The 5837-nt window shown below is 55.1% G+C and overlaps 1 pseudogene; it reads right to left on the bottom strand.

Annotated features, from left to right (window-relative positions):
* Positions 1-994: 994 nt before the first annotated feature.
* On the bottom strand, positions 995-4804 carry LOC142430577 (immunoglobulin heavy constant gamma 1-like; annotated as a pseudogene).
* Between the last annotated feature and the right edge of the window lie 1033 nt (positions 4805-5837).

The raw sequence follows: 5837 nt of genomic DNA, 5'->3' as shown, positions 1-5837 counted from the left end.
GACTCGGCTGGCCCTTGTGGGTGGCCTGAGGCATGACTTGGCTAGGCATTTGCTCAAAGGCAAGATGGGAGACAGGTAACCCAGAGAAGCATGGCCCCAAGACCTATCTGCCCCAGTTCTCTATCAAGGCCTGCTGACCAAAGGACAGCCCTTGGAGTCCCATCATATTCCAGCCCCATGCTCTTTGTCCACGGCCTCCTTTTCTAGAAGCCAATCTGCCATCTCCCAGGACAAGCCCTGGTCACTTGGAGCAGGGCAGCCAGGTGTCTCTAAAGGGGGCTTCTCAGCCACTTGACCCTGGAATCTGATGTCCCTCCTGGTTGGCATGGATTCCCCCTTCACCACAGACTGCTGCCCGTGAACTGTGCCAGGCCATTCCCATTTCCTCCAGGGAGCGTTAGTCGGCCCCCTGGATGAAACTATGGGATGGCAGGTGACCAGGATGCTGTTACTGCCTCTGCTGTGCCAAGCAACGGAAACTAGGTCACCTATCCCTGGGATTGAGCCCCACACCTGAGAGCACCGCAGCAGTCGGAAATCTCATGGGAAGCCACTTTGACCAGCCAGAGACAACCCTCTGTGCCCCAATGAACATCACCAGTGCTTCATGCTGGGACCACAGACACGATGGTGAGGCACCTACACTCTGTGCTCCTGGTTCCCTGGCCGTGGTCCAAGAAGTACCCGCCCAGGGTCTCTGAGACTCCGCATCTCTGCCCTGGGCCCAAACCCTGTTGACTTGATCCAAGTGGACACAAGAAACCATAGCCCACTCTTCCAAATGTGGTGTCTCGGTGGTGCTCCTGGTTCAAATGGACATGGTGTTTAAGGACGGAGCCTGTCCATCTAGAGCTCTGTGTTATGTCCTGCAGTTCATTGATAGGAATAAGGTGAGCCAGTGGGGTCCGAGGTCAGCACAGGGCTTGGATGGAGGCCAAGCTGCTCAGGGTCATAGGGAGGCAAGGCTGCTGGTGCGTTCCTCTCAGAACAGCCCCTAAACTGCCTGGCCAATCATGTTTCTGTAATTGGGCACGATGGTGCATTTCAGTTCCCCCACAGAGAAGATCCAGTTCACCTGTGGGTGACATGGGGATGGTCATGAGCAGGGCATCCACAACCTGACCCATGCTTTGCCCACCCCTCTTAGGTGGGCAACCTTGTTGATTGGGCCTCTGCTGCTGGGTGGAAGAACCCTAATGCAGGGAAGTGGGTTGGGGGGCTGTTGAGGGGCAGGGTGGTGAGATGCCGACCTTGAAGATCGTGACACTGGCACTGTAACACATGCTGAGCAGGAAGAGGGTGATGAAGATGGAGATGGTGGTCCAGAGCCCATCCAGCTCCCCGTCCTGGGCCTCTGCACAACTTTCATCTGGATGAGGCTCTGGATAGGGGAAGAGCAGTCAACATATGTGACCCTGAGAATGCGGGCTAGCTCAGTACCAGGTGGACTGGTGTGCAGGCATTTCCTGGTGATAGGGGCCCATCGAAAAGGGGGTGGCCTTCTAATCCTCTTGTGGGAAGGTCAGGGCCAATGGAATCCCCAGGTCAACCAATTTTGGTTGTTCTTAGAGCTCTCTGGAAAGGACTTGCTCTGTCCTCAGACTCGGCTACTGTGGAAACGGGTAGTTCCTCGCCTACAGCTTGGGTCCCTGCCCACTGGGACCCATGTCTGCACTCAATCCCGCCCAACATCACCTCTCCCTTGGCATGCCACAGGCACAGGGCAGTCAGGGCTTCAAAGGGGCCATCTGTGGACAGGGGCATTCAAAGTCCTCCTGCACGCTGAAGCTGCCTCCTCTACCGAGCCCCTAGCCCACCCTCGAGTGAAGGCCCAGGGGCCAGAAGGGCCGGAGAGTCCTCCTTCCCAAGGAAGCCCAGTGCTGAGTAGGGAGCCCTTGGTGTCAGGGCTGGTGAAAGACATGTGATTCTGGCCATGAGGGACAGGCATGTGAGAGTGCAGCCCGGTGGTGGTGATTGTGGCCATCAGGGCAGGGAGTGTGGGGCTCTGGGGAGCCCAGCTGAGCTGCCCGCTGGAGAAGGCTTAGAGGACTGGTGTGGAGGGTTGCTTGGCAGCTCTGCAGGTGGCCAGGCTCCCTTGGGCTCATCAGGTTCCCGTGAGTGGGAATGGGCAGGGCAACATCGGAGGTGGTGGGCTGCGGCTGGTGAGCCTATTTCTGGATCGCAGCACTGTGTTCCCCAAGACACTGGGGGAGATTTTATGCCTTTATTCATGTGTGAGGCCCATAGGTGTGTTCTCATGCCCCTGGTACGCCTGTGTGTGAACCCGAGTTCTTTTGAGGACTCGTGTGTTTTTTGTGTCCGGGTGTATGCACACGTGTTTGTATGTGTGTGTATGTATGAGCGTGTATGTGTCTGAATTCATATGTGCCCAAGCATTCATGAGGGCACTAGTGTGCATATGCATGTAAGTGGGTCCTTCGGTGAGTACATGTCATTCCATGCGCTTGTAGCTATAATTGTGTATGTGTGCCTCCATACATGTATGTGTGCTTGTGTGTCTCTGTAGCTGTGTGCCTGTGTATCTACGTATGTGTAAGTGTGCCTGGGTGTGCAGGTGACTATTCAGTGTTGACCTGCAGGTCTTGAGTGCCCGCATGCCAGTATGTTTCTGCATGTGTGCCTGCACCTCCCATGTGTGGGCTTGAATGTGGGTGAGTGCATATGTGACATGTGTGTACTCATTTGCACGTGTGTGCATGGGTAGAGGTGTACGTTTGTATGTACACGTGCCTGCATGTGGGCTATTATGCACATGAATGTGAGTGGGTCCATGAGAGCTCCTGTGTAGATACCCATTCATAATAAAATGTGCCTGTGCATTTGCATGTGTACGTGTGGCCACGTGCACTGTGGCTGTGTCAGTGCTGGTGCAGGCGTGTGTCGTGTGGATCGTGGAGATCGTGGATGCTAGACGGATCTCTAGCGGGAAGGGCTTGTGTTCCATGGGTCTGAACTCAGGGTCTAGTGAATCTCTGTCTGGTCAGTGCACGGCTGCCAAGTGGCTATGTGGGGAGCTCTGTTCATGGGGACCAGTGGAAATGAAAGCGCCTTCTCTACCTGCAGGGGCTTCCACATGGACACAGAGCCATCATGGGGAGCTCTCACAGGCTCCGTGGACAGGAGCCCTGGGAGCCCGCCTGCCAGGAGCATCCCTGTGCTCTGGTACTGTCTTCAGGTGAGAGGAGTTGCTGGTTGGAGGTGGGATGCAGAGAGGGCCCTTCTGCTGAAGGAGCTGTCCCTGCACTGGCTCCCCGTGCTCTCCCTCAGCACTGGCACCACTGTCCCCAGCCCCGCCTGACCCTTAGACTGGGAGAACCGGGCTCCCGTGGGCCTCAGAAAGAACCATGCCAGTCTCGCGGGACCCCAGCACTGAGCTGGGTTCTTTATTTTCAGAGTGAATCTGCTGCGGGAAGTAGGCATTTACAGGGAGGTTCCATGTGCACCCGGGGCCCCAGAAAGCAGAGGAGGCAGCGCGCCCACACTCATTTACCAGGGGACCGAGCGACCGCCTTCTGGGTGTAGTGGTTGTGCAGGGCCTCATGCATCACCACACAGTGGTAAGTCGTTCCTTGTTCCCAGTTGCTCCTGTCCACCGTCAGCTTACTGTACAAGAAGAAGGTCCCATCGCCCTCGGCCTGGGGGGGCGTGTTCACGTAGTTGGCCTCGGGCTCAGGCCGCTCATTGCTCTTCCACTCCACATCGATGTCGGAGGGGTAGAATCCCTTCACCAGGCAGGTGAGGCTGACCTTGTTCTTGGTCAGCTCATCTCGGTGTGGGGCCAAGGCATACACTTGGGGTTCTTGGGGTTGCCCTGTGGGGATGAAAGTAGCAAGACATTATTCTCAGGGGGGAGGGAGTAGCTGCCCGCCCCCTCTACTCTCATGAAACTTCACCTTTGGCCTTGGAGATGCTCTTGACAATGGGTGCCGGCAGGGCCCCGTTGTTGACCTTGCACTTGAACTCCTTGCCCTTGAGCCAGTCTTGATGCAGGATGGGGAGCACACTGACCATGCGGATGGTGCTGTTGTACTGCTCCTCCTTTGGCCCCGTCTTGGCTGTGTGTACCTCCTTGCCATCCATGAACCAGCTGAACTGGACATTGGGGTCATCCTGGCCCACATCCACTACCAGACACGTCACCTCGGGGTTTCAGGAGATCATGAGGGTGTCCTTGGCCTTGGGTTGGAATATGAAGATGGAGGGTTCTCCTGGGACCTCACCTGGTGGGGAGAATTGAGGTGAGTGACCGGGCGCCAGGGCTTGAGGAGTGGACTGGGCTTGTCTACTGGATCTGGCTTTTCGTTGCTAGGCTGTGGCTCATTTTACCTGTGGATGGGGGGCATTTCTGACATTCTCCTGGTTCTCCACAGTTGGTGCTTCTGGGTACTGGACAGAGAACAGACAGACAGGGGTGAGGTTCACTCGGTGGAATGGAAACAGGTGTCCTGATTCGCAAAGCCAGGTTCTTCCCTGTTGCTGTAAGTAGTTCTAAGATTCACTGACTCTTGGTCTAGAGGAAGGGCTATAGGGGTTGAGCTTGTGCCCATCCTAATATCTAGCAGTGGGACACCAGGAAGGCACAGTCAGAGCCCTGTAGGTGGGTGGGGTAGGTAGAGGCCACCACTTGCCCTGCACCTAGGTCCCCAGGGTGACGCTAAAGCTGTCTGCTGTGGATTTGTTAAGTGGAGGGGGGGGGGAGAGGGTGTTGGGAGACTCATGCTCGCAAGCCTGCCTCTGTCTTACCAATATTCTTGGTCACCGTGGTCTTGCTTTGTGTGTCCATGACTTTGCAGGAATAGACCTGGCTGGGTCAGCTGGGAAGACCGACAGGGCGGTGACAGTGGCTGTGAGACGAGAGGAGTGCCTCCATGAACAGACTCGCACACCTGAACTTCTGTGCCCCAGGAACCAAGTGCCCATTCCCGAAGAGCACACCTGCCCCACACCCCGAGGAGCAGGCCTTGCCCCCTCCTGACACCTCTGTGTCATGGCTTCCTCCCTGGCGGGCCCCAGGATGGGCCCCAGTCTGGGGCATCTCCAATTTTACCTGCTTGGTTGTGGCTTCACCTACCAGACCTGGCCTCAGGTTGGCTGGGCCCTGACCACTGGAGCCAGCTCTGCCTGGCATCTCTCAGACTCTCCCTCTTCCTGTGGTACCCCCAGATAGCTTCAGACAATCCATGTGGCCAAGTCTCCTACCTCCCTGTGTGGGTGTTACATCTGATCTTTCACCCTGGCCAGGCTGTGGGGCCTGCTCTGCCTACCTCCTCTAAGGCCTCTGTAGCTGTGCCACCAAGGCTCCTTCTGATTCAGTGTTCAGGCCCCATCTTCGCCGCCAAGCTTATCCTTATTCATTCATTGATGCTCTTCATTATGCTAGGCTTGTCATTTAGGCCTCTAATCTACCGTGAGTTCATTTTTTAATATGGTGAGATATGTGGGCCCTGTTTCATTTTTCTGCTCATGGAAATTCAGTTTTACTAGTACCATCTGTTGAAAAGATGAGAGATTCCTCATTGAATATATTTTAGGCCTTTGTTAAAAAGTAGTTGCTGGTAAGTGGATGTATATACTTTGGGGTTTTCTATTCTCTTTCAATGTTCAACGCTTCTCTTTTTGTACCAGTGTCAGCCTGTTATGACTAGCATGAGTGTGCAGTAGGCTTTGAGTTTGGGAAGTGAGAGCCCTCCTACTCTATTCTTCTTCAGTAATGATTGCTTTCTGGGTGTCTCTTTCCTTCCCATATAGAGTTGGAGTGTTAGTCTGGGTACTTTAATGAAACAAATCCACAGAAACTCATGCATAAGAGAAAGTAT

The sequence above is a fragment of the Tenrec ecaudatus genome, chromosome 17 (assembly GCF_050624435.1).
Source record: "Tenrec ecaudatus isolate mTenEca1 chromosome 17, mTenEca1.hap1, whole genome shotgun sequence".
NCBI classification, from domain to species: Eukaryota; Metazoa; Chordata; class Mammalia; order Afrosoricida; family Tenrecidae; genus Tenrec; species Tenrec ecaudatus.
Note: the sequence above shows the minus strand (reverse complement) of the source record. Positions and strands in the feature narration are given on the sequence as shown.